Here is a 21,086-nt window from a genome sequence, read left to right as displayed (position 1 = left end):
TTGCCCATTTTCATTAGCATTGTATTTTTGTAATGCGCTTAGGCGTTTTGCCTCATTATTTAGATATTTAGCGCTAACTATCACATTTGTTTAACATGCATAGCAAAACACATCTAAACTTATAAGCAAGCATGCAACAACCCTAGATATCCACAACAAAGTGGTGTGTGCATCTTTTTTAATTCAATCAATGAAGCTATAAATCCAAAAGAAAATCAAAAGAGAGAGAGAGAGAGATTAAGAGTAAACTCCTGCTTGAAATCAAAAGAGAGAGAGAGTAAGAGCAAACTCCTGCTTGAAAGTTTTATGTTCCTGTTTTATACACATATTTTTATTAAAAAAAACTCCCTACTTATGTTCAATTATAACTTATCTTCAAATTCAAAAAAACATGATTTTTGTGTTTTCCAAACATATCCTAAGACATAATAACTTGAACCACCCACTAGTACTTGATTGAAGCATGTGCATCTATGCTTGCATGTGTGCGTCAATGTCACCAAGCTCCACAACTTTAAATCTAACTCAAATTTCAAAATTATATGATAATTTTTTCCATAGGATAATGCTACTGAAGGTATTTTAAAAAATTAGATTCATAAAAGTTGCCTTGTAAAAATTTACTACTATTCACAAAATGAAACTAATAACCCCAGCAACATGACAACATGACATTTGTTTAGGGGAATCAAGTTTGGCAATTAACAAGTTCAAATGTTTTTTCTCTTAAAGTTCAAATCCTAATAGGCAATGGAATTTTAGTAGTTTTGTGGCAAAGTACACTTCATTTATTAGCAGTACATTATGATCTAATGACTAACACATATGGCTTAAACATTTTCATAAAATTACTAAAATATTCTTCATGACAACCACTAATACATGTAACTACGTGTTTGACTCAATCAAATTTATCTATAACAGACTAAAACTATCAAATATTTTCATGGAATCTATGATATAAATTCAAAAATTGCTAAACAAGCCATGTAGATCACATTCATAACATTTGATCTATAAAAAATTGAATTTTTTTAAAGAAAAAGTGAATTATACTACTTAGTTTCTTACCTTCATTGGTAGCCAATATATATAGGAAAAGTGGTGGCTGCCTACCACCAGTAAATAGGTGTTTTCGGGTTATTTTTTGCAAATCTAACCTTGCAGATGTGTTCAGAATAGTTGATTTGCTAGAAAATGATACTTGGATCACATTTTTTGATAAAAAACATGATTTTTTAAGCATTGAATAATTTTTAAAATTGTAGACCATCGATTTTTAAATCTTATAAGAACCTACTTGTGTGTTAGAATTGAACAATCCAAGAGTCAATGCCTATAAATCAAGCATGTAGATCATATCTATATGATCAGATTTTAGAAAAAATAGAAAAATCCTTTCAAATCCAGGTAGGTTGGTGATATCCTTTCCAAGACAGGTATGAACAATTAAGGGGAAATGAAGAAGAAGAAGAAGAAGAAGAAGAGAGAGAGAGAGAGAGAGAGAGAGAGAGAGAGAGAGAGAGAGAGAGAGAGAGAGAGAGAGACTTTCGAGAGGGGGGTCAGTCCGGTGACATCAACTGAGCAGGAGGAGGGATGCTGGGGTCCGACGACGTTAGCCGAGTAAGGAGGAGGTAGGTTGGGTCTGGCACCGTTAGCTGAGCAGGGAGCGGGGAGGAGGGAGGCCAGAGAGAGAGAGAGAGAGAGAAATGACATGGGCTTGTCGTGCCCAAATATATAATAAACTCAATAACAGTGATATTTATGTCACCATTATAGAGTAATCTATGTTGCCGCTATTGACCCTAATTCTTGTATATATATTTAATGGTCGCACATGTAGTTGTTAATAACACATCGATAATGATGACATATAAGTCATCGTTATAGAGTAAAACTCTATATATTGTCGTTAAATATTGCCATCAAAAATATTTTAACAGCAATATTTAACGACCACATATGTCATCGTTAAAGACAATCTATAATGATGACATTTATTAATTGTTGTTAGAGACATATCTTTAACAACGATATATAAAGTCGCCATTATAGATATATCTATAACGATGATATATAAAGTCACCTTTATTGTGGCAGCTTAACTTCATCAATAGCGTGACATTTTGTGTCACTATTAATGAGTTGTCGCTATTGATCGATATTCTTGTAGTGTAAATACAAACAAGAGTTTTAATTCGGAACTGTATGGACATCATTTATCAGTTAGTGTAAATTTTGTCATGATAAAAATATAATATTTAAATTTAAAATTTTTACAGTAGATGCACAAATGTATTAGCTATCTACAGCCAAAAACCTAATTTCAATCTCATTCTAGTTCAAGAAGACATAAATCTTTTAGCAAAACTTATTTTTTGTACACAGAACAGACTTGTTCGATTTGGCTTAACTGAAGGGTCATCAATTAAAAAATTTATGTAATGAAATAAATTCTGTAAATTTTAATGTAGTTAGATGGGTGTGTCTGACACAATCTATAAAAAAACTATATCTAAATTCCATCATATCTAAGAATTAAAATTCATGCATTACAGTTTATTTCTATTCTTGGACAAACTATGTTCTAAAAATTTTAGGTTCTAAAACAAACTTCTATAATTTTTAGTTCTTAAACCATAATAAATTTGTACACAACATTTTTATCGTAATTTTAAAATATGTAAACTAACAAATATAAAAATATTGACTATGAACATGAAACAATTTGAAAGAAATAAAATCAACAAAAGCGTACAACTATTATTGAATGTATGTCAAGGTATAAACTCTGTTATGACTTATAGAGGTTGTATCTCTCAATTTGAACTCAAACGAACCCACAATTTTTTTATACTGCTCATAAATATCTTAAACATCGGTCTAAAATTTAAAAAAAAATGGATTCACCATTTTGAAGAATCATGAATTTCTTTCAAACTTGTCGAAATAGAAATCACATGACAAAATGTATTTTTAACTAACACATAATTAAATCCATGTTTTTCATAAAGAAAGCATCATAAACATGCATTTTATGATTTTGATTCAATATGAACATGCCATACACATTCATGTATACATCCTAGCATGTTGTAGCCATAGAGATCAAATTTATAATATGAAACACATGCAAGATTCATGTCTTTTCATAAGAAAACCTGATTTTTTTTAAAAGAAATTGGTTTCACATAAATAGATCAAATTTTTTATTTTTAAATCAGTCATGAATCAATTAATATCATATCTACATGGCATTCATAAGTAACTTCAACACACAACATAGAACATGAATCACAAAAAAATATTTTTTCTAAAGAACCAAACGATTTATGCTACTACATTAAAATGATTTTCTCGAAAATGATTTTGGAGATTGATTAGCTCCATAGACTAAACCGCATCGACTTTTACATCAATCATGGCTATTATATGCATCTGAAAATTGAATATCAACATTCTCATGCTCCTTAGCATCATATATACACTAATAGTTAGAGTGTACATACCTTCAAAGTCAAAAACCGAAAAAGAATACTAAAAGTGACCACCCCTCCTCCTTAGTTGCACCAGTATGGAGGACAGTCTATACCAACTCCAAACCACCAATAATAAGATAAAAAGGGAGGGGGGGCATGAATGACCCTTTTTAAATGGCGTATGGGATTCCCAATCCTCCATGGTAAGTCCCCTAAATCCCTTCCTATTTCCTGAATTTTAATCTAATTTTTTCTTTAGAGATTTAACTTAGATTAGTCTCTTTCAAGTTTTAAGCAAACTTTTAAATATCCTAGGGGAGGGGCATCCCACCCTCTTTGACTATCTTGAAAAAATGATATTAGATCTCCTAATCAATTTTCATACATTTTAAATTAAAAAATTAATAAAAAATTGAGTAGAAGTTTCTAGAATATTGGAAAATAAGAAATTAGAGTCCTTTGCCAAGTAGGATGGGCCCTCATGGGGGGGGGGGGGGGGTTCCCATCCTTGGGATCCTACTTGACTAATATAATTTATTTAATTTACTAAATTGAATCTAAATCCAAATTAACTTCAAATCCACATCCAAATTCAAGTTTAGTTCTAAATCCAAATTCATATTTAATTAAATTCAAATCCAAATGAATTTTTAAATCCAAATGTTACATTTAATTAAATTCAAATCCAAATGAATTTCCAATTTAAATTCACATTGAACTAAATTCGCATTTTAAATGTAAATTCACTTGTAATTAAATTTGAAATAAAATTCAATTTTACTCGCGATTTAAACAAAAATTAATATTCACATTAAATTTTAATTTAGATAGAAATTAAAATTAAAATTAATCTCATAATTGAGACATAAAATTCATCTTTATTGATTTAATAATTATTGAAAAAATTATGGGTATTACAATATATATATATATATATAGAGAGAGAGAGAGTAATGGGTATGTGCTAAATGAAATATACTAAACAAAACATGCTAAATGAGTTTTTCAGGTTTTTTTCATTTTATTTTTAAATTTTGACCATGCATATGTGATCTATGTACTTGATTTTATAGGGATCATCTCTTGAAGTGTTCGATTATGACACATGAGTGGGTTTTTATAATGTTCAAAAAATCAATGGTCCAAAATCTTTGTAAATTTTTTAGGCTCCAAATATAATTTTTTCATCGAAAACACATGATCTAGGCGTGGATTCCACGTAAATCGACCATGCCCAACACATTTATGAGGTCAAAACTGTAAAAAAAAACATCAAAAGTGCATAAAAACCCATTTAGCATGTTTCATTTAGCACCCACCCATTATATATATATATATATATATATATATATATATATATATATATATATATATATATATATATATATATATATCACATGATTATCACATCCAATTGTCTAGGGACAGGCCAAGAGGGTTTGTCTAAAATGCACCCCACCCATGTTTGTGGATTTGTGGGTTTGTGGTAGGGAGAAAAGATTGGCTGAACTTAAGAAAAGGAACATGAAGGTTATTAGCATTATTTGGCAGGCAAGAAAATCATAGAAAAAGCAACCTCATTTATTTTCTTCCATTTGGTATAGCCTAAGATGATGTGCTGAGCCACCCAACTTGATGTATTGCTGGAAATCACATTAATAGATATTCCAATTGTCAAACTTTTTTTTTTGTAAAGTATATACAGCCCATTTGATTACCTAGGGCTACTCTCGGCAGGGAAGACTTGATTACCATGAAACTTTTTCTCCAATTGCTAAGTTAGTTACAATTTGATGTCTTCTGTGGCTATGGCTCAAAATTAGTCTCTTCATCCTATCGATGTGCACAATGCATTTCTCCATGAGGATGTCTATATGACCCTACCTCCTGGATTTGCTCAAAAGGGGGAGACTCTAGTGTGCAAGTTGAACAAATCATTTATGGGATCAAGCAAGCATTAAGAAATTGGTTTGCTAAATTTTTGCAGTCCTATGGGTTCTTGCAATCAAAAGCGGATTATTCTCTATTTACTTATATGATGACAAATATTTTTATTGTTCTCATGTATGTGGATGATTTGATCATGGCAAAGAACAATGACGATAGTATATGGCAACTTAAGCTTCACTTACATCAGCATTTTCATACGGCGGACCTTGGCTCCCTCAAATATTTTCTTGGGATTGAGGTTGCATGCTCAAAGGAAGGCATTTTTCTATCTCAAAGGAAGTATGTGCTTGAAATTCTTAATTAATTTGGATTACTTGGAGCAAAACCTATCGATTTTTCCATGGAACAACATATTAGTATGAATGGCTCAAACGGTGATCTACTTGACGATCCAACTATATATAGACATTTTGTTTGTTGTTCAGTTCCTCAATCGATTCATGCAATCTCCTCGTCATCCTCACATGAACAACTCTAAGGTTGGTATATAGGGCAAGATGTTCTTTTGGCAACCAATAATAATCTTCAGTTACATGTATATAGTGATTTCAACTGGACAGGGTTCCAAGATACACGACGATTAGTTTTTCGGATACTATACTTTTTAAAGGAACAATCCCATTTCATGAAAGTCTAAAAAACAAAATACAGTGTCTAGGTTGAGTATAAAGCAATTGGCTAATGCAACATGCAAAGTTATTTGGTTAAAAAATCTGTTTACAGATTTGCAAGTATATCATTCTAATCCAGTTATTCTGTTTTGTGACAATTAAGTTGTGCTTCATATAGTAGCAAACCAACGAACAAAGCATATTGACATAGATTATCATTTAGTTTATAAAAAGATAGTTGCTGGATTAATTCGCACAACGCATGTTCATTCCAAGGATCAAGCAGCAGATCTTTTCACCAAGGCTCTTGGAAAATATCAATTTCTTCACTTCATCATTTATTGTCTTCCATTCTGTACAGACGAAAGCCACCCAACATGGCGTGTTGAGCTACCCAACTTGGTATGGTACTGAAAATCACATTAATTTTCATTCCAATTGTCAAACTTCGTTTTTTTGCACAACCTAATGCCCCTATTTTTAATAGGGCATATAACACACATTGTAGCTCACCCTATAGCCTGTAGCATATGGTTGATATCGATAGGATTTTCTGTATTCTTTTTTGTTTTTTTGCATCTTACTAGATCCCATAAATCGTTCGATGAGATGTATATATCCTAAGTATTATGAAGAAAAACAAGAACATTGCATTCCTCCCCTTTGTTTGTGTTTGTACCAGTGTCAGTATCAGCCAATATGTATCGTATCGTCAGAAAATCGATACAATACTAGCCTAAATTGGCTATTTTTTAATAAATATAAAAAAATAAATTAAATTAATTTTTAATATTATTTTAATGGTTTTAGCATGTGTCATGTTCTGATTGACAGGTAATGTTTTTTAATTATTCTTTTGGCCTCAATATCGGCTGATACACCTGAATCGTTGGCCAAACGATACAGGTCCGATTTCTATACTGACAATTTGGTTTGTACCATGTCAACAACTAGTTACCAAAGTAATGGCGCTTGTTCACCGCGAAGTAGGGGTGGCAAAATCTGACCCGACCCGCCAACCCACTTCTTAGCCGGGTTAGGGTTTGGCTTAAACGGGTTCGTGTCGTAAACAGGTTGACCCACCTAACCCGTTTATTAAACGGGTCATGTTCATGTTAGGGGTATGCCAACCCGTTTGACCCGTTTAATAAATGAGTTAGGCGGGAGGTCAACCCGTTTACATGAACCCGTCAACCCACAACCCATTTATATATATATATATATATATATATATATATATATATATATATATATATATATATATATATATATATATATATATTAACTTATCATGTTACTCGGGTATGTTACCGGGCTGTGGGTTAGTAGCAGTGACGTAAGACCTATTTATTGCTAATAATTATTAATAAAGTATTTACGGGGCGATGTGGGTTGCTTTATGGGGCAATGTGAGAGTATGGTAGGACGTCTTATTTTATTAATTGATTTTAAATACCCAAAAAAAATTTAAATTCATTGGGATTGCTTCAATGACAGGCACGTAGCGTTAATAAATTTTAAAATGAAAAATGGTGATTTTATCACACAGTGGGTCAGGAACATTGAATCCAAACCCTACATACCCATGTCTCAATTTGACACTGTGGGGTCAGCAAAAAGCAACACTACCTGACCCGTTTATTAAACGGGTTAACCATGTCGTATCGGGTTACTCGTTTAATAAATGGGTCGTGTTTGTGTTTGCCACATCCGACTCGTTTAATAAACGGGTCGTGTTCGTGTTGAGGTATTCTGACCCGCCAACCCGACCCACCAACCCGCCGACCCGACCCGATTGCCACCCCGTGAAGGGTGAACATAAATGCATATCTTTCTTAATTAATGATCATTACTCATCTAGAGGATCCCAACTGCAGCTGTCTTTAATGAGAACAAGGGTATCGTTTTACTGACGAGCAAATGAAATTAAGCAAATACTGCGATGCTTGGAAATTGTTAATAAACTGTCTTATTTTTTAAGTTTCGAAGTGAATAACACCATGTCCAATAGACTAGAAAGAATTCCTTCACTTTCACTGTTTTTTGCACGGAGAGGGGAATAGTGTGGTTGATTCTGTAGCATTCTCCATTGAATGTATTGGCTAAAAGGTTGTTTATTTGAGCCACCCGTCTAGATATTTACAGTTGCATGTGCAGTAAAGTTACAGAGACAGAGAGTTATTCTCTGTCCAGAAAGGCTCGCATGGACCACATAGCGTTCATGAAAACATTGAAGGTCGTGCGAGAGAATGATAACGGGTAATTGGAATGTGTGTGTGTGTGTGTGTGTGCATATTTTTCAAAACATACCTCCATTTTTTTTTATGAACTCCGTCCTCAAGGGTGGCCCACACATTCTTCCGGAAAACCCCAAATGAATTAAAGCATTGAGCATTTAAACTAAACTAATCTATGCGAAATATTTATACCGCTATTCTACTGGCCAGATATAAAATATTCCTGTCTACGAATACAAAAGAACACATATATTCACTATATCTATGCAGCTGCTACGTAGGTTGGCCATATGAAAGAAGGAATGAGAAAGGACAAAACATTCATGGCATATGAGAGAGAGAGAGGGGGGGGGGGGGGGGAGGGCAGAGGCAGTTTGGATTGAGAATTAAATGTGAAAGGCACGAGTCAAGGGTGATTAATAAATGAGGAAGCAAGGTGATGAGCCTTATCATAACACTCATCATCGTCACGTCGTTTTTGCTCCTCTACTCCCAATGAGCATAACCACTTCAATTCTAATAAAATAATGTATAGGACTTAAGTCTTTAATAAAAAAGTTCACATAATATCATATCATATGAATTTTCAACGTATACCAACACATACATGTGTAGACCATTATTGTGAAGAATAAAAAATGATACGGAAAGCTTGCTCTAGCCCATATAGAACATGATTAAGCTTGCACACAAAATTTGGATTGTTCTTTATCTTTTTACCCTGACACATAAACTTTCTCCTAACAATAGATAACACCATCATAATTAGTGTGAGTTTTATAACAGTACTAAAGATTTCAAATGAATCAACTCTTTGTTATTAACTACAGCCCTTGGCAACAAAACAAACTTTATATTTGGCAATAGATTCATCAGCATTTTCTTGATTTTATATATTCATTTATATCCAACAAGATTAAATGCTTTAGAACAAGAGTCCAGGTTTGATTTTGGTGAAGGGCCTTGATTTATGAGATATTTTGGCTCAAAGAATAAATATGGCATCAACGTCCCATATTGAGACCGTATAATCATGCTATGGGTTTTAATTGGTGTTTGGTTTGATAGATCAACAATAAGGTTTAAATTAGAGAACAAAGAACTCAAAGTCATATTAGACCCAGTAGGTTCCCTTGGACGGCTAAACTGAGTAGGTGTTGGATTTTCAAGTTCATTTGGGGTTTCAGATTTCATGTTTATGTCATTCTTTGAATTTGAAGGTGAAAAAGTTGGAGTAGATTAGTTGGCTGAGGGGGGTTTTGATCATGAAGTAACATTGGATTAGGTAACAATATATGACTTGAAGGGTGGTTCTTCTCAGTTTCAGGCATGGTAAGACTCTTGTTTTGATTAGACTTTTGGTTTTGGATCCCGTTCAACACTTCTTGGTATGTAACATGTTTCTTCTTTTCAATATAAAAGATTTTTTTCATAAAAAATAGTGTCTTGATATAAAAGTTTTTTTTATTATTGAATCATAACATATATATCCTTATAATTGAAACTATATTCGATAAAAACACAGGGCTTGGATCTAGCGGGAAGTTTGTGAGGTTTGGAGTGAGAAGACGGTTTATGAGGTACACGATTGTTCTAAAGACATCCATCCAAAGTTTTTTATTTAGGAAAGCATGAAATAACAAGGTCAAACATGTTTCAACTGCATGCTTATGTTTTCTTTCAACCACTCTGTTTTGTTTAGATGTGTGTGGGCAAGACAACAAGCATTTGATGCCATAATTGTTCAAGAAATTTATAAATTATCACTAACAAATTTTTCACCTTCATCACTACAAAATATCTTGATTTGATCACTAATTTTCTTTTCAATAATATTTTAAAAGTGTGTAAAACATAAGAGAGCATTCGATTTCTTAACCAGCGAGACCAACCATGAAAACTTCAAAAAATTATCAACAAACAATACATAAAACTTACAACCTTTGGAGAGGCACAAATGCGGGTCCAGATCTGTATGTGTAAGTTTGAATGAAACTTTAGCACAAAATTCAACTTTATCAAAAGGAAACTTATGAATTTTGCTAGTGGCACTGGAAGAACATAACTAGAAACCATTATTGTTTATAAATAATATAAACTTATTTTTCCAAAACCTTAAAACCGTGATGTTTCAACTGACAGTGTCAAACTTTATCAAAAAATCTAAACTAATTATCCTTAATACAAGTAAAACTTACCGGTTTTCTTTACCATGCTGCCCAACCCGCAGAAGGACTACAAGAAATCGGGTCTTTACTGTCGCACTAGTGAAAAGAAAAAGTGCCAGAGAATATAAAGCCCAAGATTGCGCCAGAAAATCTCATTAGGGCTGCGCCAGAGAATGTTTCTTAGTAGGATAGTTCCCTCCCTCCCTCTCGGGAAACCCTCACCCTTTTTTTTTCCATTCCCCCCCCCCCCCCCCCCCCTCTCCCCCAACCCGTTTCTCTCTCTCTCTCTCTCTCGTATATGGAAGAATCGTAAAGGCGATCTCTGATCCGATAGATGAAGGTATCGATTGACGCTCGGAAGTCGTTGTGAAGAAGGGGGAAGATGAGGAGGTGAGAATTGCTTCAGAGAAGCAATGCTCAGGGTTTGACGTGTTTGGAACGAGAGGAGGCCAACGGAATCTGAAGCATTTGAGCGGTGGGATGAAGGTCTTTGCCGGGCAGCTGTCGGTGGTGCTCGTCTTCTTCCTGATCTGCATGATCTCCTTCTTCTCGACGATCAGAGAATCCGGCTCGGTTTCTCGACCGGAGGTAGTGAGATTTCTGGCTTCTGCGCTCGATCCCTTTTGTTTCTGGTAGAATTTTGTTGTTGTTTCTTGCTCTTGCCGTTTTCTTGCATGTTTCGGTCTCGATTTCATTGTTGTTTAGATTCTAGGGTTTTACGCTTCTGTTGCAGTTCTATCACCTTCAGTTATCTCGATTACTTTCTGGAGATTTAAGACCAATGTTGTAAATCGCGTTTTTGGAAAATCCCTGAGAGAAAAATCACGTGAAAATATCAACACATATAAAAGAACGAATAGCGTTCTTTTATATGTTGAATTCTGCCATTTTCAATATCACAAAATCCTTTAAAGGGATTAATTTTGTTGTCAGCATTGGAAAATGTTGTAATGTCCTGTAATATAATTGAGAGACTAAAGCAAATCCCCTTTTGGTCTTATAGATATGTAATGCAGTGCTTGCTGCAGGAATAATGAGTGCCACACTTGTGCTGCCTGACCTAGACGCCAATTACTACTTGCATGAAGAGAGGTATTCCGTTTCTTCTTAGTAATCATCCCGCTGTAATAGGCATTTGTGCTTTCCTTTACTCTTATGATTCTAAAACTATTGTAAAGATGCAAATTCCTCTTTGGAATAAATGCCAAATTCATTCTTTTACAATAATACTTTCTCATGAAGCATCATCCAATGAGTGTTCTGAACAACAGCTAGTCTTACCCTGTAAATAGCTTTGAGTCTAGTAGTTGTTGTTCACATGAGGTTTCTTATTGGATTGTTGACAACTATGTCATGATGATACTTGATTTTCTCCATTACCCATATCTCGTATGATCATATATCACATGAACAGAACCACCAGGAATGGCAATGACGGTAGTTTGTTGAAGCCCACCCCGCCACTATTGATGGCTTTGTTACAATCTTTTTCCTTAAGAAAAGATGGATGGAAGAGCGATGCAATAGTCAAATGGCGCAAGGAGAATGGGGGGTTTCAATCCTGTCTTTTCCTTCGTAGTGAAAGTTAAAAAGAAAATGAGTTTAAAAGAAAAAGAGCATACGTTTAGTTGTTGATGTCTTCGCGATCCTCAGTAAGTCTCATGACAAAAAGGATAATGAAGGAAATCACTTCTTATCTAGTTGATATTTGTGGCCTATTTGGTTCGAGCAAGTAGAGCTTGAAGGGTGTTTTACACCTGGTGCCCTAAAGCCACCTGGTTTGGGAGCTACCAGCTTGAAAGCTCGTTACATTGACTTCATAGAAAGCCAAATAGATATAGACATTGCACGTGACAAAGAAGAAGACTATACGTAAATTATTAAAATGGAAGGTCTAGTGACTCGAGCAATTAAGTTCGAGAGATACTCTGTATCTGGTGCCCTAAGGTCGTCTGGCCTGAGAGTCACTGACCCAAAGCTCGTTACATGGGTCACGAAAACTGAATATTTGAAATAGTGCTCAAGAAAAAATTAAAAAATGTGAAAATTGAATATCAAAAGAAAAAGAACGAGCTTAAGGAAAAAATCATTGCTTAGAAGTAATTGCAAAATATTGTGCAAAAAATATACAAGTGATGATAAATGCGAAATAACATGATAATACTTGATTTTCTGATAAAAAATCATAGATAATTGCAAATTTTAGAAAAGTGAAAGGAAAAAGTTTTTATTGTGGAGGCATGAAAATTTTAAATATGTCATGAGAATGTAAATTGCATAAAATATTTGCTTAAACTAATTTCTTAAGTGCCTAATATTTTTTGAAAAAGAACTTTTATTCATGCATGACATCGATGTTTGTGGGTAGCATCACTGCAAACTCTCACGAGACTTTACTCATCCACTGGGGTAACCCAGGGGTTTAAAGGGCTTGTTGCGTGAGCTAAATGCAACCGTGATTCCTACGAAAGTGAGTTAGAAATTTTACTTTATTTGTTCATTACATGCTTTGTTTATTTTTAGTTCTTAACATTTTAATTTTCTTTAGTAGTTTGTTAAGGGACTAATAAACATTCAAGCATGGGGGTATTTCATGATGCATGAAATGCACATTATTTTTACATAATATTCATGAATTTTCACGTGTTTTGAAGGTTTAGAACCCATGTATTGATGTATTTAAGTTCAAAGAGGTCACGCTTCGAATTTCACTTGAATCGGAGTTAAAACAAGGAAAATAATGCATTTTTAGGGTTTTGGATCGAATTTCGAGGCAAAACGGATCCAGATCCGACCCAATAACTCAAATTTGAATCCGACCCAACAACCTCGGAATGGAGTACCTAGAAGTAGGTGGAGAATTGATGCGCCAAATCTACTCTCTCTGGTCTCAAACTTGTTCCTCGTGAATAGAGCTTGGTAGTAAACATCAATGCTAGCTTGTAGACTTGTGGCAACTTTCCTGACATGTTAGTCTCTTGCTTTATAGTTTTTGAGGTTGTGATAAAAGGGTGGTGACATTCAATGCTATTTAAGCTCTAGAATGGATAAGTGCGGCATCCATATATTTTTGTCTTGTAAAAAAAGTTGTCAAATAGTTTTCATACTCATTGTATTTTAATAGGTTCCTTTATGATTTGAACTTCCTTCTTTTTCTGCTTTAACAACCACAACGATTTGTATTTAGCAACTGCAATTGACGTCGGCAAGAAAACATGAAGTTCAAATCATAAAGGAACCGAACTTTTTCAACTGCTGAAGCTCAAAGAGCTGCTCTTACTTTATGAACCTACTAAGGCTGACTCTGTCCACCACTTCCAAATGAAAGTGCAGCCAAGGAGACTTTTTAGGCATTTCTTTAATGAGTGTCTTGTTAATTTTGGGTGCAGGCACTTTTCTTCTTCATTGTTTATGTATTTTACTTCCTAGACTGGGTCATGTATCTTCTGGATGATGCAAAGTTATTTCAAGCCTTTTAGAGAATCACTGTGACATTTGCAGTAGCAGTGGCTGTTCTTGCACATGGAGTTGGTATGGCATCGGGCTATTTATCCCCATGGAGAGGACACTTTTATTCCTTACTCGAACCAACATATGCAATGGATCATATTCCTATTATTGCCTCAGTGTCTGAGCATCAGCCGACAATTTGGTCTTCTTTTATGTTTGATTTAACATCTTTGCTCTGGGCAAAAGCCAAGCCTTTGCATTCTGGTTCCAGCAAGGGCACAGTCAGCCAGAAAAGCTTAGCTACAGTAAGCATCATGGTTTTATATTCTTAAACAGGTTATTTTGTTATTTATTCTCTTTCCTAAGAGGATATGATTTATACTTTGAGTATTCATTTTAGTTCATGGTTGATTAATTGTCTATTTTTTATTTTTCTTTACTATTTGGCCCTTTTATTGAGTAGGAGTCTTTTACTGACGCTAAATCAGCGCCAGTAAAGGCATTTAAAAAATCAGTTAAAATTTTTCACAGGCGCTTACTTTGCGTCAGTGAAAACTTTTCTATGGCGCAAAAGCTGCGCCAATAAAAGTCGAAGAATGTAAATTGCAACAGTAAAAATTTTACCGGCAAGGCTTTTACTGGCGCAAAAGTTGCGCCAGTAAAAGTCAAATTTCTTGTAGGAGTACAAACCTCCCTTAATCGGTCCACTTAGGAGTAGTCTCTCAGGGTGGTTTGGGCATTTCAGATTTGGAGAGATTTAATACAGCCTTGCTTATAAAGTGGCTCTGAAAGATTTGTAGCAAAGAAGGGCTGGTTGCTTATTAAGGATAAGTATGGGCTTTTAAATTGGCCATGGAATTAGGTTGAAGACAGCAGTTGGAGCAATGGTTCAGGTATTTGGAAGGGTTGGATGAAGCACATTGACGAATTTAAGGAGGCAGTCAAAGTTAAGGTGGTAGACGATTTGATGCTTGGTTGGTGGAGTCCCCACTTGGGAACGTGTTTCCTGCCCTATTCTCTTGCTAGAGGGTCCAGAAAGTCTGTAAATGCGTTGTGGTCTCAGCAGTCTGGTTGGAACATTCAATTACCTAGGGACCCTTCTCCATCGGTATTGTAAGAATGGCTTGCTTTGATGTTGCAGCTATGTCACATGGACTCTTCTAACAGGGCACGGCACCCGTGTCGCACCCGCACCCAGGCGGGTGCAACACTTGGACACAACTTCCTTTATGTTAGGTGAAGTCAACCACATTGAGGTCCATTTCTATCCAAAAGTAGATTCAGTTAACCCTAATCAAGTCTATTTTTATCTAATATTATATATATAAATACATAAATGCACACAAATACACATAGTCAGTAGCTTAGCTAGGATTCATGTGAGGGGGGGGGGCAAACAGGTGTGTAGCAAAAAAAAATTTTGTGTGATAGTCGGGGGTTCAGGGGCAGCCCCCCCCCCCCCCCCCCCGATTTTTTTTTTGAGATAAAATAAAAAATGGCTATAATTATTAATAAAAATCTATTTCATATGGGCGAATCAAACTATTTGCTGCAGTCAGGGCTGGGCTACAAAAATGGATAAAAATCTATTTCATATGGAATCAGGGCTGGGCTAGGACTTGGCTTTAAAAAAAAAAAATTAACTGTTTCGGGAGGCAGGACTGGGCTACAGCCCAGTCCTGCCCCCCCCCCCCCCCCCCTAGCTACGCCTTTGCACATAGTATTAACTTAAAACTGTTAAAAATTATATATATATATATATATCCTCCCCGCACCCAAGTTTTTTTAAAGTGCTACATCGCCGCATCCGCATCCGCACCTATGTGACAGTGCTACAGTTGTCTTCAATTACTCTCGGTGAAGAGGAAGACTTCTTGTCTTGGTGTCACGAGCATAGTGGGCATTTCTCGGTTGCATCTTGCTATAGGATGCTTTGCCCACCGAGTTTGAATGGTTACCCCATGGGACATTGTGGGGCAAGGGATTGCCGGCCAAGCGGCTCGTTCATGGGCTGGTTGATCCTTCAAGGTAAAGTGAAGACAGAGCTGCAATTGAAGAAAAGAGGTTTTCATCTAGCAAGCAGGTGTGTGTTGTGTCTTGAGGCTGAGGAGTCCTTTTAGTCACTTGTTTAGGGATTGCCTTTTCACCCATGGGATATTGTGCTTGTGCTGGGATGGCCTTAAGGGGACTTATGTTGCTAATCTTTCTCCTAGACCTCTTGATTGCGGATTCTATAAAAAGGGGTCTAATTGGATCTTTACTTGGAGATGCTGGCTCCTGATCTCATGAAGGTTGATTTGGCTAGAAAGGAACATTAGGATTTTCAGGAATTCTTGTCTTCCTATTGGTTCAGTCATTGCCAAGGTCAGATGGGAAGGTAAGTAGTGGGTGAAGCTGAAATGGCTGGGGGCTGACTTAAATTGGTTGTCATCTGCTGTTTTTTCTTGATTTCTACTGTGTTGTTTCCTGAGTTGTTTCTGTTCCTTGTGAGTTATATCATAATGGTGCATTATATATGTGGTAGCTGACTATACATAATGGTGAATTATACATGTGGTAGCTGACTGTGTCCTGTGCAATCAATCTGACCATCCAAGTAGCTCCCATTTTGTTTCTAAATGTATGCACTGGACTTTATTTATGCAGGCAAAAAGCATAGGCTCTTTCCGAAAAAAAGGTAAAAAAAAAAATGATGTAATTTTTATTGATGCGCGAGTGTAAAGAGAGGAGCTAGACACAAAAATAGTGCACACAGATAGTACGAAGAAAAAAAAGTAAATAAAGTTGATGACCATTCAATCAGCAAAACAACTCCAAGCTTGCACGAAACAGCTACTAGGGGTTATGAGAATTAAACATGTAACAAATTTTTTTATCATCTGATTCAGAAAAAAAAGTGATTTTCTGTGGAAGAAATTAAGTATGGCAAATGATAGAACTATGAAGCCGCACTTCAAGCAATAACAAGGGGAAGATCGTAGATAGAACTATGAAGCCGCACTTCAAGCAATAACAAGGGGAAGATCGTAATGAAAGCATATCCGTTAAGGAAACCACTGTTCCATTAATTATGTCCAAGGAAATATGTATGAATGGGACAAGAATTAGCAATGTAACACTAGGATTAAAAGAACATCCAGTATCCCAATATGGAGAAACTTTGGAAACTGCCAATCATGAGTAAAGGGTAATGACAATTTTCATTAGCATAGATGAATCAAATCTTTATGGTTGATCATGATAGATTCTCCACTTGTTCAGTCCCTGCAGTCAGGATAACTGGTGTTCAGACCAATGGGTTCCCAAATGAAGTTTGTTACAAAATTTTCATTAGCGTAGATGAATCAAATCTTTATGGTTGATCATGATAGATTCTCCACTTGTTCAGTCCCTGCAGTCAGGATAACTGGTGTTCAGACCAATGGGTTCCCAAATGAAGTTTGTCAATCGAATCTGATTCCGGCTTCAAGTTTTTCTTCTTGTGCCTACATCATTGATATAGTGTCATGTGGCTCATATTATTATAGGGCACAAGAGTTGTATCTTATGGCATAGGTTACAATTTTTGGCATCTTACCAAAAGGTGCAACCCCTAGCTTTAGCACTCTTTGGCAAGATGCCTAAAGATAACTCTTGTGCCCTACAATAATATGGGCCACACTACATCATCTCGTAGGCACAACAATCTCCCACTTGGCCCATATTAATAGGCCACTCTATAAATTAAACCAGGACTTTAAGCTATTGATCATAAGGTTCTAATGGTATGGATTGTGGTGGCAAATACCTATATAGCGAGTACGACCTTCCATATATCACAACCATTAGTTTCTTATGATTGTGGTTATTGACTTTATGTGTAGGTAACAAAATGCATATACGGGTCCAAACACCATACATCTGCCAATCAATCAATATGCCTTAATATGAAAAGCAGAACAACAACCATGTCATCATTTCTTCTATGTAAGACTACTAAATCCTGCAATTCACGCTCCCACTAAACTCGCGCTTCTATAATACTCACAAGCAACAATGACCCAAGCAGATTACCTAATCCAAAGTGTTAACGCTTGCTAACAATTGTAATTAATAACTCGGTGCATCATTATAATTCTTGTTGTGACTAGAGAAATTATAACATACAAATGATTTACTATATGATATAGTAAGGCTAATGAGTTCTAAACATTAACAAGAAAATTCTATTTCTTTATAAGGCACAAGAGTTGTATCTTTTGGCATGTCACACTACAGGCGCAGACAATATTTCTATGTTTGGGGACACTGTCCTACTAAGAATCTAAAATTGTACCAATTAAAAGGATCTCATAACTGTCCTACTAAGAATGTGAAAGGATCTCATAACCGTCCATTACCTCACATTAAACCCGTTAAAGAGCTCTCCCATTATAAATAGATCACTATCATAGAAGAAGGGTGTTAGCCTTCCTCCCAGAAGGTTGGATGAAAAAAAAGAGGTTTCCTATAGCAGAAGCCTCGAACTGTCGTTGTCTAGTTAGCATAGATTTTGCGGCAGTTTTGCGTTGTAGGTATGCCGATATTCCTTCAACAGTGGCGCATTTTTAAATGGTCGTCTATACAAACTGCCACTATTTCTATATTTTGTTGTAGTGACATAATAAAGGCCACAACAGCTTGGTTGTTTTTATTCCATTAAACGGAAAGAGGATTACGAACAAGTGTAGGCAATTAGGATGAGAGGGGTTCCTCTGATTCCTGGCTTTTCTTGCTCTCAAGTGAAACAAGAACAAATTCACATGAACTCAGTTCTGATGCGACCCACAGTGAATGCATGTAAGCATGAGGCAGCCGGTTGTATCAGTCTAGCACTGCCACGTAAGCACAACAACAACAGAAGGCCGCACTTGCCAGCGTGGAATGCTAATATTTGTACAGAATAATGGTGCCAGCAAGCTTGCCACTTCAGCTTAGTAGCCAGCAGGTCATTCAGCCAGTCAGTGTACGGTTGGGAGTGTGCCACATCAGCATGTCTGGATTCAGTGTATGCGTGCCTTTGGGGTGCCACTTCAGTAGGGTGGGTTCAATGTATGTGTGCCTTTGAGCTGGTCGGGACCACTTGTGGCAGTTGAAATACTGTTGTGGTTTCTTGCTCGGTTTTTTGTTTTGATCAGCCATAAATAAGGCTCGTGTCCAACATATTGTATCTTTTGAATATTTGAATGAAATTTGGACTTCGGTCTTTGGGAAGAGAGAAATCTTACTGGTGCCTTGTGCATTCGGTTTCTTTGTGCATTTGGTTTCTTTGTGCATTTTTCCTTGGGCCAATTCTAGTCGGTTTAAATCTGACTGAGTTGGAATTCAGCCGTGATCTAGCTCTTCAAGCCTAGATCGGGCGATCGCACGCCCGACGAGTTTGCAGATTATCTTCTACAAAACAATGTAGTAGAGATGTCAAGAGCGCAGCTCTCATTTCGAAAAATTGATGAGTGCTTGACTTCTCATAGTTCAATTCCACTTTGATTTGGCACAAGCGTTCACTACTTGCTATCCTTTTGGTGTCGTGCCTTCCGGAATGAGCTACTTCAACTATCGCACTTGAGGAGCACTTCTGCTGCAACAGGAGGCCTTTCATAATTGTTTCCAGGCTTAGGGAGGCTTTTCGACCAAAGAATGCCTACCACCTAGAGCAGTGGAGGCTGGACGCCTTCGGACTTGTGCAGCAGCCGTGGAGGCTTTCCATAGGGCCATGATCGTGATAATCCTTAGCCTTTGGTGCAATCTGCCTGTGTGTCAAAGCATTAGTGTCGCGACAGTAGTTGCAGTCCCTGCTGAGCTGCCTAGCCACAACACCACACCTCCGCCTTGCTCACGCAACTTCGCCTGCAGCCCCTTGCTGAGCAACACTCCATTGCCGCACACTCTTGCACTACACTGTCTGCGCAGTGACAGAGCAACGCCTTCAGCAGCAGCAAACACACAATGCTTAGTGCACTGCACGCACCGCAGCATCTGCAAACCGCACGCACCACGACTGTAACACCCCGATCTGGGACCTCAGGAGTCCGAGTTCGGTTGGTATTACTTCCTAGAGGGAAGAGTGCAAAGCTTACACAGAGAAAAACGTGGCTGAAAAAAAACTTTTCATTTTATTCTCATAAATCAACTTTTTACTTACAATTGTTCATCATTCATAATAAAATAAAACAATTACATCTTATTCAATGACAAGGAAAGTAAAAGATACCAATGCTCTGCTGAAGAAGAAGAAGTTGCTCACAAGTGAATGATCTAATGCCTGGAACCTACAGTTGTAATTAAACAAAAATGGAGGTGAGTCTACAACCCAGTAAGAAATAATCATAAGTAAATAAACAACAATTTACAACTGTAGTGGGCTCTAAGCCCCTAGTCTTATTTTAATTCTCGATACACCACACATGTTTGTATATTTTAATTTCCCTCATTATCATTCTCAAATACTCTCTTTCACACAACTATTTCTAGGTTGGCTATACCGGTAATAGTCATCTACTGGATCCAGGACTGTCAAACTGGATCTGAATCTGTCTGTCTGGACCCAGAGCAGTCAGACTGAATCCAGACCTGCCTGACTGGATCCGGGACAGTCTGACTGGATCCAGTTCTGATTGTCTAGGTCTAGACCCGAGATTGATCCAATTGGATCCAGAACCGTCCCAATCCAATCAGACCCAGTTTGGATCAAACCGGTTCGATCCAACCCAACACGGTCCGAACCGGTTTCTCCCAAATTGGTTTGGGTTTGAACCGGTTCACCCAAACTGGTTTGGGTCAGAACCATTTCGACCCGAATCGGTCCACCCAAACTGGTTTGGGTCTGAACCGGTTCGACCCGAACCGGTTCACCCAAGTCAATATTTTTTTTTCTCAACTCGTCTCGGTTCGGTCTGGGTGCGACCCGGACCGACCCGGTTCGGTCTGGGTCGCACCCAGGCCGAACCGGCCTCTCTCAGATTTTTTTTTTTTAAAGTCTAGGTCTGGGTGCGACCCAGACCGAAGGGCTCGGTCTGGGTCGCACCCAGACCATCCCGGTTCGGTCCGGGTGCCCGGACCGAACCGGTCCCTCGATAAAAGGGGCGGAAGGGGTTGTGCCCCTTCCGATTTCTGTTGTAGAGGGTCGGCCCCTGCCGACCCTCCCTCTGCACTCACCTGTCTGGGCTGGCCATC

At 37.0% G+C, this 21,086-nt stretch overlaps 1 long non-coding RNA gene across 1 annotated transcript; it reads left to right on the top strand.

Moving 5' to 3' along the window:
* The first annotated feature begins 10,799 nt into the window (after window positions 1-10,799).
* On the top strand, window positions 10,800-13,918 carry LOC149812517 (uncharacterized). Its single transcript, XR_016428528.1, has 3 exons — window positions 10,800-11,033; window positions 11,449-11,537; window positions 13,835-13,918. It is a non-coding gene; the product is annotated as an uncharacterized LOC149812517 (long non-coding RNA).
* Window positions 13,919-21,086: the final 7,168 nt, after the last annotated feature.

The sequence above is a fragment of the Nuphar pumila genome, chromosome 17, assembly GCF_984573655.1.
Source record: "Nuphar pumila chromosome 17, dmNupPumi1.hap1.1, whole genome shotgun sequence".
NCBI lineage: Eukaryota > Viridiplantae > Streptophyta > Magnoliopsida > Nymphaeales > Nymphaeaceae > Nuphar > Nuphar pumila.
Note: the sequence above shows the minus strand (reverse complement) of the source record. Positions and strands in the feature narration are given on the sequence as shown.